We start from the raw sequence: 11,527 nt of genomic DNA on the forward strand, positions 1-11,527 counted from the left end.
ACTGCATTTATAAGGCTGAAAACGACTTTTATTCAGTTATTATTGTTGAATCACAAGCCATTATAGAGTTCAATATGAAATGACTACATGCAAACAACAAAATAATGTTTTTTTCAAAGTTCCATGCATTCGTCAAAATTTCAATACAAAAATGAAAATTAATTAATGATATCCTGATCAGAACATGTTGATACATGGCATTCATTCAGTCTTATTGACATTTAACCTTCACAATAGCATATATACAAAGATTTGTTGCTCTAAGACAAAATGTTAGAAAGTTATCCCAAAAGAATGCAAAATGGTCACCGATGTAACATGGAAACATCACTTTTGTAACAAAGAAACGGTTATGCTTTTTCCCACAAACTTTACTAAATGAAGCTGATTTTGCAACCAGATTCTTCATAGGTAAAATGCCAAACACTAAAACAGGAACAGAAAGAAAAAAAGCTGGACAAAATCAAGCAAACTTGGCCCCAAAAAAGAGAAACATTAATGAAAAGTTCATCACCCACGTAACTCGGAAACGAACAACCAGACATGTATTATAAGGTTTGACATGAAGAATGCAAATGTTCAAAAGTGGTTCATTCAATTGTTGAGACAATAAACCAAAGGCATTGGTTACATATAGAACAGTTGCCACTTGCAGTTAATTAATTTATTTTAAAAGAAATAATGCCCCCTGGCATTGAAGGTGGGGTCACAAATCATGGTTGCATCAGATGTAGGGACTAAGGAAATATCATCGATCCCTGGAATAGTAGTTCCCCTCCGGTTTCCTTCGAAGGAACGTTACCACCAGTTCATCAGGTCGAATCTCTTGCACCTGAAACATGCAAGTACCTGCGATTTCAACTAAAAATTGATGCAATATGTGTACTAGTTTCACTAACATGAATTTGTTTAATGTCTATCAAGATTTTGATGCATCCACATTCACTGGCTAAAAACAAAATAAAGTAATTATTTTGTTCAGACTTACCATTCCATTGAACATACAACTTTTACAATTAAAGAAAACATTGACACTTACCGTTCCTTTAAATGGATTTCGGAAATTTAATTTTGATCATAATTTTTTATATTTTTAATTTTCAGAGCTTGTTTTTAATCCAAATATAACATATTTATATGTTTTTGGAATCAGGAAATGATGTAAAATAAGATGAACGTAAATGTGGATCGTTTTATATATAAAAAAAAAATATTACAATTTTCAGATTTTTAATGGCCAAAGTCATTAATTAATTTTTAAGCCACCAAGCTGAAATGCAATACCGAAGTCCGGCCTTCGTCGAAGATTGCTTTACACAAATTTCAATCAATTTAATTGAAAAATGAGGGTGTGACAGTGCCGCCTCAACTTTTACAAAAAGCCGGATATGACGTCATCAAAAGTATTTGTCGAAAAAAAGAAAAAAACGTCCGGGGATATCATACCCAGGAACTCTCATGTCAAATTTCATAAAGATCGGTCAAGTAGTTTAGTCTGAATCGCTCTACACACACACACGCACAGACAAACAGACACACACACACACATACACCACGACCCTCGTTTCGATTCCCCCTCTATGTTAAAACATTTGTGACCCTCCACCACGGGAGTCGCATGTCACCTTTTCATGATTTTCATATTTTTACATTTTCTTAAAGAGTGTTTTATTCTCAATCCAGTGGTGAAAACCGTTTTAGAAAAGAGTGAACACTTTTTGAGTTATAAGCCTGTGACTATGGTGACCCTCACACTGTTACTAGACACCCCCCGGACTTATATTATGCCTAGCGCAGAACCGCGTGAGGTGACATGCGACTCATTTCGTGGTGGAGGGTCACATTTAGTCAAGTTTTGACTACGTGAAATCGAAAGAAAAACTATTATTAACAAATGTGTAGCCTAATTTTTCACTTCATAGAATATCATAGCAGCAAAAACTCACCTTTTCTTAAGAACCTTGGGTGTTGATCACTGTCGTAACAAAATCACAGACTTCGGAAACATTCTCGAAATCTTTCTTCGCTGCTGGAAGCTGAACTATTTCTCTCTGTAACTGCGCATGCGTAGTCACCCGCACCTCTAAGTCACTACGCGCAAAATAGTTCTAATCTTTCTTCAAAACTCTGAACATTATTTGCAAAACCGTTCACCATCGTAACGGAATTTTGAAGAAGCATGACTTTCAACTTAGTTTGCAGATGCAATTTTGAGAAAATAATACTTAAATAACATTTAGCTTAGCGATTTTCTATGCCCTTTCATGTCAAGATCGTGTTGAAAATGAATATGCAAATTCTAAAGTTCAAATTTAGGACTTGTTGCTGTTGCACGCGTGCGGAAACATATGTTACGACAGTGATGGCAAACTTTCAAGCGATTAATTTCGTTTAAAAAAACAATTCTGTGGACAAAATAACATTTCAACTGTCAAGTACACTTAAACCAAACACACATAACAAAAATAGCAGTCCTTGGACATTCTAAACGATTCTTGTAGTGAGGTACAAAACTAGTTGATGGTTCATGTCACAGATCAGACCTTCATTTTTCACGCATTTAATCATTTCTTTCGCAAAACAACCTTCATAATAATCATGCAAAATACTCAGTTTTGTTTGTACTATTTCTTTATTCATTTTACTTCTCAAACATACCAATATCATGATTTAAAATTCAGTATGTTTCAATTGTGGGCTAATTTGATTATGGCACACACAAAAGGATCAGTTTCTGAGACGCACCCATCTAGCAACAACAACAAACAAGTCGCGTAAGGCGAAATTACTACATTTAGTCAAGCTGTCGAACTCACGGAATGAAACTGAACGCACTGTATTTTTTTCACCAAGACAGTACAGCTTCGTCAATCCCCGCGAGAATGAAATCGCTCACCTCCCACGTGCAAAACGCAGTGATATGCACACGCCAGAATAGTGCGGTAGCGTATTGTGCTAAGCAGGAAAGCGCGCTTTTCTGTATTCTTGTTAACTTTCTGAGCATGTTTTGAATACAACCTATCATATCTATATGTTTTTGGAATCAGGAAACGATAAAGAATAAGATGAAATCATTTTTGGATCGATTTCTTAAATTTTAATCGTAAGACTAATTAATCTATTTTCGTTAATTGTGATCACATTTTAAGAGTAAACATGACATATGTATATATTTTTAGATTCAGAATGTGATGAAGAATACGATGCAATCAATTTTAAATCTGTTTGCGAAAAATCGATTTTAATGACAACTTTAATGAGCAAACTCATTAATTAATTTGTAAGCCTTCAAGCTGAAATGCAATAGCAAAGTCCGGGCGTCGTCGAAGATTACTTGACCAAAATTTCAACCAATTTGGTTTAAAAATGAGAGCGTGACAGTGCCGCCTCAACTTTCACGAAAAGCCGGATATGACGTCATCAAAGACATTTATCAAAAAAATGAAAAAACCGTCTGGGGATACCATACTCAGGATCTCTCATGTCAAGTTTCATGAAGATCGGTCCATTAGTTTTCTCTGAATCGCTCTACACACACACACACACACACACACACACACACACACATACACCACGACCCTCGTCTCGATTCCCCCCTGTCTGTCTGTCTGTGTGTGTGTGTAGAGCGATTCAGACCAAACTACTGGACCGATCTTTATGAAATTTGACATGAGAGTTCCTGGGTATGATATCCCCGGATGTTTTTTTCTTTTTTTCGATAATCACCATTGATGACGTCATATCCGGCTTTTTGTAAAAGTTGAGGCGGCACTGTCAAACCCTCATTTTTCAATCAAATTGATTGAAATTTTGGCAAAGCAATCTTCGACGAAGGCCGGGGTTTGGTATTGCATTTCAGCTTGGTGGCTTAAAAACTAATGAGTGAGTTTGGTCATTAAAAATCGGAAACTTGTAATAAAAATTATTTTTTTATTAAACGATCCAAAAACAATTTCATCTTATTCTTCGTCATTTTTTGATTCCAAAAACATATAAATATGTTATATTTGGATTACAAACAAGCTCTGAAAATTAAAAATATAAAAATTATCATCAAAATTAAATTTCCGAAATCGATTTAAAACCAATTTCATCTTATTCCTTGTCGGTTCCTGATTCCAAAAACATATAGATATGATATGTTTGGATTAAAAACACGCTCAGAAAGTTAAAACGAAGAGAGGTACAGAAAAGCGTGCTATGCAGCACAGCGAAACCACTACCGCGCTGAACAGGCTCGTCAGTTTCACTCCGTTATGCACAAGCGGCGGACTACGGTCATAGTGAAAAAATGCAGTGCGTTCAGTTTCATTCTGTGAGTTCCACAGCTTGACTAAATGTAGTAATTTCGCCTTACGCGACTTGTTTGTTTCTGTCTTTGTCTCTGTCTTTGTTTGTTTGTTTCTTACTTTTGTTTTCTTCTCTGTATCCTCTTTCCCTGTTTAGTTTATTCTGCACCAGATTGCAAATGTTTGCTTTTGACGTGAGCTCTTTCTTTGTTCCAGGCTCGGCAATATAGTCATCTCGTTTTCGTATTTTGCTTGCGACAGTTCACAAATCGTTTTCTGTTTATTTTTGTCACTTCACAAGCCGTTTTCTGTTTACTTTTATCACTCAACAGATCAACCATTCTTCACATCGCGATTTGCTTAACTCGAAATCTATTAACAAGCACGTGCACTTATCACATTTCTTCACAACCTGTGACCAGACTAATGCGTAAACACGTAAACCAAGCTGTTTCGAATCCCAACACTGATTGAAAAATGTTGCCAGTACCTGTTACGAACTGAAAATTCTGCCTGAACAATCCTTCTCATTGCGGTCAATGCGCATGCGCTAACATGGGGAGATTAATCAGGTCGTGAACAACCTAACCCTAACCCTAACCCTAACCCTTACCCTAACCCTTACCCTAATCCTAACCCTAATCCTAACCCTAACACTAACCCTAACCCATGGTTCGTTCGGTCAAAGGGTCGCATTTTTTAAGTCCAAAATTGGCGCATGCGCATTGACCGCAATGAGAAGGATTGTTCAGCAGAGGTTTCAGTTCGTGACACCGGCACTTTTGTTTGCGTTACGGAATATCGAGCTGCCGATGATATCGGCAGCCTTCAATTTTGCCTTTAAATTATGATTCATTCGCTCGGCTTCCTGGCGAGTGGGCGAAAACTGAATTCCATCAAGATAAGTTTATTGTGATATTTGTTTGTCTGTTCATTTAAAAGACCGTTGGCTCGACATATTTGTGACTGTAACGTAATTTTGTCAATAACAACGTTCCAGCAACTTACCTTTCTTGTTTTTTTTTTATTCTAAATTATGATTTCGCATCACTGTTAAAATTGTCTGACGGGAAACTAAACTAAACATTGTAAAGAAGAAAGAAAGCACAATGAGCAGAAAAAAAGAAGGGAAATGATGAACACTTGTCTCCCACTCAGTGAGGGGAGTCTGCATGTCATTATCGCCCGTGGACCGACATGCTGCCGCTATCAAAAAGTTAATCAATTGTCATGTTACATAATCAATCATGGGGAGCTAGTCAGGTAAATGCAAATGGTGGATGTGTTGGCTCGATAATGACATTGTATTCACGATGAACTTCGAATTCAATGAACTAAGAATGTAACGCAGTTTCACATTTATGTTTGTATTTGTGTATAACATAATTATATAGCAGGTATATAACTAACCTATTCATGGTCAACCATGCATATGTGTGTCTGTCCAACTTCTGTCTGTGTGAGCAGTAATTGGAATGATCATTGACCGGCGGATATCAGCTAACAACCGGATCAAGAGAAAACAAATACCGCAAGACAGTGATTTGCGGTGTCAGGGAACGCAGACAGATATCTGTGATTAGCTTTGCCTTCGGAACGCGAAATAGGTGGAATAACACTATATATATATATGGATCTTTTACTAACACACCACTGAGAACAATCATCGGGCGTGACTGGACGAAACCAGTAGGTTTTCTTTGAGCGTATAGTCATTTGCAAAGAAATCATTGGATGTTCTGTGAGCGTATAGTCATTTGCAAAGAAATCATTGGATGTTCTGTGAGCGTATAGTCATTTGCAAAGAAATCATTGGATGTTCTGTGCGCGTATAGTAATTTTGCACGCTTGCATAAGTGAGGTAGATAAGGAGATTGGATTCAGGGGTCGATGGTGGAGGGAGGGGTGCAGAGAGGATGGGGTGGAGGCGATCGGCAGACGTGGCTAGGCAGGCAGATAATGACTGCCAGACTGGTTACGAATTTCACATTGAACAAGTTGCGTGAAGCTGTATCAAAACATTGGTTCAATCTGTCATTCTGGAACTAATTGTTCAACACCGAAAACCCGAGATCAGTCATTTCGGAGACTAATAAGCTTTTAGTTCGCAGAAACAATTTGCGCTCGTTTTCGCGAAGTATGCGAACGTAAGACCTAGTTTGCATAGAGCGATTTAAAAAAAAAACAAGTCGCGTAAAGCGAAATTACTACATTTAGTCAAGCTGTGGAACTCACAGAATGAAACTGAACGCACTGCATTTTTTCACAATGACCGTAGTCCGCCGCTAGTGCAAAAGGCAGTGAAAGTGACGAGCCTGTTCAGCGCGGTAGCGGTTGCGCTGTGCTGCATAGCACGGTTTACTGTACCTCTCTTCGTTTTAACTTTCTGAGCGTGTTTTTAATCCAAACATATCATATCTATATGTTTTTGGAATCAAGAAACAACAAGGAATAAGATGAAATTGTTTTTAAAACGATTTCGGAAATTTAATCTTAATCATAATTTTTATATTTGTAATTTTCAGAGCTTGTTTTTAATCCAAATATAACATATTTATATGTTTTTGGAATCAGAACATGATGAAAAATAAAATAAAAGTAATTTTGGATCGTTTTATAAAAAAATAATTTTAATTACAATTTTCAGATTTTTAATGACCAAAGTCATTAATTAATTTTAAAGCCTCCATGCTGAAATGCAATACCGAATTCCGGCCTTCGTCGAAGATTGCTTGGCCAAAATGTAAATCAATTTGATTGAAAAATGAAGGTGTGACAGTGCCGCCTCAACTTTTACAAAAAGCCGGATATGACGTCATAAAGGACATTTATCGAAAAAATGAAAAAAAATGTTGGGGATTTCATACCCAGGAACTGTCATGTAAAATTTCATAAAGATCGGTCTAGTAGTTTAGTCCGAATCGCTCTACACACACACATGCACAGACACACACACACACACACACACACACACACACACACACACACACACACTCACACACACACACACACACACACACACACACACACACACACACACACACACACATACACCACGACCCTCGTCTCGATTCCCCCTCTATGTTAAAACATTTAGTCAAGTAAAAAGGAACACATTTTCAGAGTAAAAATGGGATTCAGGAAACGATAAATAATACAATGCAATCATTTTTAATCTCATTTTGACATTTCAGAATTGTAATGAACAAATTAGTTAATTTATGTTTAGGCTAATTCCAAGCTGATTTGCAATCCCATAGTCCGAACCGGGTCAAAGGATAGATGACCAAAAATTCAAGTTATTTGATTGAAAATGCGGTCACCAGAGTGCGGCTTGAAAAATAATGTGTAGGGCTCTCTCTCTCTCTCTCTCTCTCTCTCTCTCTCTCTCTCTCTCTCTCTCTCTCTCTCTCTCTCTCTCTCTCTCTCTCTCTCTCTCTCTCTCTCTCTCTCTCTCTCTCTCTCTCTCTCTCTCTCCCCCTCTCCCCCCCCTCCGCTTGGTAGATAAATAAATATGTTCTAAGTGATGTATTAACTTGCAATAATGAGCAATCACCCTCAACACATCAGATCATATCGTCATCAAACAAACTAAATTGTACTAGTCTCTCAGCAAATTGGTTTTGTATGCAAAAATCATAGATGAGAGGAAAACCCTAGAGCAAAACAATTACCTTCACAGTGTATCATTCGTAGTAAGAGTGACAGCGCACCGTAAAACCCGGCATATATCGCACACCACCCTTTCAAGCTATACACGCAGAAATCTGTCGGAAGGAAATCATTATTGATGTGTTACTGTTTAGACTCGACACATAGGGTCTAAAATGCTTCGTATTTGGAATACTCGGAATGTCGGGCTGTTTGTATAATTTTCCACAAACTTAAGTCCAGTCGTACCCGCCCTAGCGACCAACTTTCCATAACGACCACTTGCCCACAACGACCAACCAAAAGAATCTCCGACAAGTATATTATACTCTAATTACTCTCATTCACTCACATTAAATCTCCACCTCGCAAACACTCCCTCTTCCTTTATAATTCATCTTTCCATAGCGACCACCTGTCTAAACCAATCACTTTTAGTCGGTCCTTAGGGTTGTGGTTCCAGACGGGTTCGATTGTACCATGTCCCTGTGCGCTCAAAAGCACACAAATTCCAAACTGAGAAAACAAATCTCTCACAAATCGGTATTTTTCATGCTGTTCAGCATCTTTCTTCTAGCATCTGATATTGAAATTTCGTGTTGGCAATACAAACATCCAGTATATCGTACATGTCGTGCATTGTCATTAATAGCGTTGTGAACCTTGCGAACAATATACGAGGCGTATGTGGCAGGACAAAACAACCCATGGGAGCTATTGTAACAGCTTACTGTTCACGTCTCTGTTGGGCTCAGTTTTTCTGTCATTAAAATCTCATTTTGTCAAAAAATGCCTTAATGATAGGTTTTCTCGTGCACTGTCAAAGGTTGTATTGTTCACGAGGATACGATGGGTTTGTGACCAAAATTGCAATAGCATTAGTGTTTTCCTCATCAAAATCTAATTAATTTGTTGTCTCGTGCACTGTCAACAGTTGTGTTGTATACTAGAATACGAGGTGTTGGTGACAAGATAAAACAAAGAGATCGGGTACAAGATAAAACACAGAGATCGGATCAATTGCAATAGCATCATCTTTTTTCTCTCGATAAAATCCCATTTTGTCGAGACAGTCTCCTATAGAGGGTTTTCTCGTACACTGTCCAAGGTTGGCTTGTACACCCAGGATACAAGGCCTTTGGTGACAAGACAAAACAAAACAACAAATCGGATCAATTGTAATAGCATCATCTCAGTTTTCTCATTAAAATCTAATTTTGTCAAAAAATTCTACTATGCCGGGTTTTCTCGTGCACTGTCACATCTAATGGTGCACTGTTTCCTACCGCGTTGTGTGCCACGTGCACCAGGATGCGAGGGGTACAGGTGGCGAACAAAGATCGCCGTGATTGTAACAGCTTCTGTTCACACCTCTCCACCACGCTCATTTTCTCTGACACGTTTGATCACGACGACCAAATTAAGCCAATGACAGTTTAGCTTTGTCAATATGATATTGCTCTGGGTGTAATTATCTAGCTATCTCCCCCTCCGCGCGCACACACACACACACACACACACACACACACACACACAGACACACACGTACACACACACACAGACACATGCACAGACACACGCACAGACACACACACACAGACACCCCCCCCCCCCCCACATCCAGCCCTCATTTTCATGCAGATTGAAAACTAATATCGTTGGCGTGCGCGGTCGAGGTGTTGGTGTTTGAAGATAGCGTGAATGATATACAGACACGAAAGGCGAGAGATGACAAACAGGTGTGTATATCGAGAACTAGCCATCAAATAAAGCGGAGTGACGTTCAGACAATTACCTTTTGCGTGCAGAGAGTATACTCCCTTTGTGAATCATATATTCTGTCGAAGCTAGGAAATAAATAACATTGAGGTAAACAAATAATCTATCAGCTATTGTACCAGCCAAGCAAACAATCTATCAGCTATTGTACCAGCCAAGCAAACAACCTATCAGCTATTGTACCAGCCAAGCAAACAACCTATCAGCTATTGTACCAGCCAAGCAAACAACCTATCAGCTATTGTACCAGCCAAGCAAACAACCTATCAGCTAGTGTACCAGCCAAGCAAACAACCTATCAGCTATTGTACCAGCCAAGCAAACAATCTATCAGCTATTGTACCAGCCAAGCAAACAATCTATCAGCTATTGTACCAGCCAAGCAAACAATCTATCAGCTATTGTACCAGCCAAGCAAACAACCTATCAGCTATTGTACCAGCCAAGCAAACAACCTATCAGCTATTGTACCAGCCAAGCAAACAACCTATCAGCTATTGTACCAGCCAAGCAAACAATCTATCAGCTATTGTACCAGCCAAGCAAACAATCTATCAGCTATTGTACCAGCCAAGCAAACAACCTATCAGCTATTGTACCAGCCAAGCAAACAATCTATCAGCTATTGTACCAGCCAAGCAAACAACCTATCAGCTATTGTACCAGCCAAGCAAACAACCTATCAGCTATTGTACCAGCCAAGCAAACAACCTATCAGCTATTGTACCAACCAAGCAAACAACCTATCAGCTATTGTACCAGCCAAGCAAACAACCTATCAGCTATTGTACCAGCCAAGCAAACAACCTATCAGCTATTGTACCAGCCAAGTAAACAACCTATCAGCTATTGTACCAGCCAAGCAAACAACCTATCAGCTATTGTACCAGCCAAGCAAACAATCTATCAGCTATTGTACCAGCCAAGCAAACAATCTATCAGCTATTGTACCAGCCAAGCAAACAACCTATCAGCTATTGTACCAGCCAAGCAAACAACCTATCAGCTATTGTACCAGCCAAGCAAACAACCTATCAGCTATTGTACCAGCCAAGCAAACAACCTATCAGCTATTGTACCAGCCAAGCAAACAACCTATCAGCTATTGTACCAGCCAAGCAAACAACCTATCAGCTATTGTACCAGCCAAGCAAACAACCTATCAGCTATTGTACCAGCCAAGCAAACAATCTATCAGCTATTGTACCAGCCAAGCAAACAACTTATCAGCTATTGTACCAGCCAAGCAAACAATCTATCAGCTATTGTACCAGCCAAGCAAACAACCTATCAGCTATTGTACCAGCCAAGCAAACAATCTATCAGCTATTGTACCAGCCAAGCAAACAACCTATCAGCTATTGTACCAGCCAAGCAAACAATCTATCAGCTATTGTACCAGCCAAGCAAACAACCTATCAGCTATTGTACCAGCCAAGCAAACAACCTATCAGCTATTGTACCAGCCAAGCAAACAACCTATCAGCTATTGTACCAGCCAAGCAAACAACCTATCAGCTATTGTACCAGCCAAGCAAACAATCTATCAGCTATTGTACCAGCCAAGCAAACAACCTATCAGCTAGTGTACCAGCCAAGCGAACAACCTATCAGCTATTGTACCAGCCAAGCAAACAACCTATCAGCTAGTGTACCAGCCAAGCAAACAACCTATCAGCTATTGTACCAGCCAAGCAAACAACCTATCAGCTATTGTACCAGCCAAGCAAACAACCTATCAGCTAGTGTACCAGCCAAGCAAACAATCTATCAGCTATTGTACCAGCCAAGCAAACAATCTATCAGCT

Source organism: Littorina saxatilis, linkage group LG17 (assembly GCF_037325665.1).
Source record: "Littorina saxatilis isolate snail1 linkage group LG17, US_GU_Lsax_2.0, whole genome shotgun sequence".
Taxonomy (NCBI): domain Eukaryota; kingdom Metazoa; phylum Mollusca; class Gastropoda; order Littorinimorpha; family Littorinidae; genus Littorina; species Littorina saxatilis.